This window comes from Penaeus monodon, chromosome 24 (assembly GCF_015228065.2).
Source record: "Penaeus monodon isolate SGIC_2016 chromosome 24, NSTDA_Pmon_1, whole genome shotgun sequence".
Lineage (NCBI taxonomy): Eukaryota > Metazoa > Arthropoda > Malacostraca > Decapoda > Penaeidae > Penaeus > Penaeus monodon.
This window is the reverse complement of record NC_051409.1, coordinates 12,448,161-12,449,033: the sequence shown is the minus strand read 5'-3', so window position 1 is coordinate 12,449,033 and position 873 is coordinate 12,448,161.

Here is an 873-nt window from a genome sequence, read left to right as displayed (position 1 = left end):
AGGTGTGTTGCTGTTGGTGTGTGTGGCATGTGTTGTTGTGCATAGCATGCATGCATGTATCTCCTGAAGTAGATAAAGGTTGCGTGCGTGTATGTGTCAACAGGTAGCGTTGCGACGCCCCTTTGGCAGCCTCGACACGCAAGCAAGACCAGAGAGGGTCTGAGGCAGACAGCTTCCAGAAGATCCTTGACTGAATGTTGTGGCCATGTTGGTTTGATACAGAAATATCAATTAACGTAACCGTGATAGTCCTGGCAGCATCAGTACGTTTTAAGCGCTAGCAGGTCTGGCGAAGGAATTGGTGTGAAAACGGGAGACCGTGTATGGCTCGCCCTGCCATAGATGATGACAACCACGAGACGGCCGGCGGGAGAAAAACACCTACAAAAACATCCTTAAATGCTTCGTTCCCACATGGGCGTTGACGCGAAGCCTGGGTGGCAGCGGTGGCGGTGGCAGCGAGCTTCCCGAATTACCTGTGCCCTTGTTGACACACCTGTGAGGGAGAGAGGTGGATTTAAGCGCAGTCACGTCTCACGACACACTTGTCACCTCATACCTGTGTTGTTGTCCTTACGGCGGAATGGCTGGCAGTTTCTGGGATGGATGTAAGTGGAGTAGATCGGAAAGGTGATGCTCCTTCTGATGGTAACTACATTTGCGCTTGTGATGATATCACGTGTTAAGAGAAATTACCATAATTATTGGCCGGAGAAAGAGTGGATAACCGTTCAGTTGGACATGTGCACGCTCCCTTCTAATCTTGCTTTCATAATTCTGGCCTGGTGCATCAAGTCCATCCTCAAAATCACTCACCACCCTCCTCTGTCTTCCTTCTTTCCCTCTTCTAGAATTATCTATGCCATCAATCGA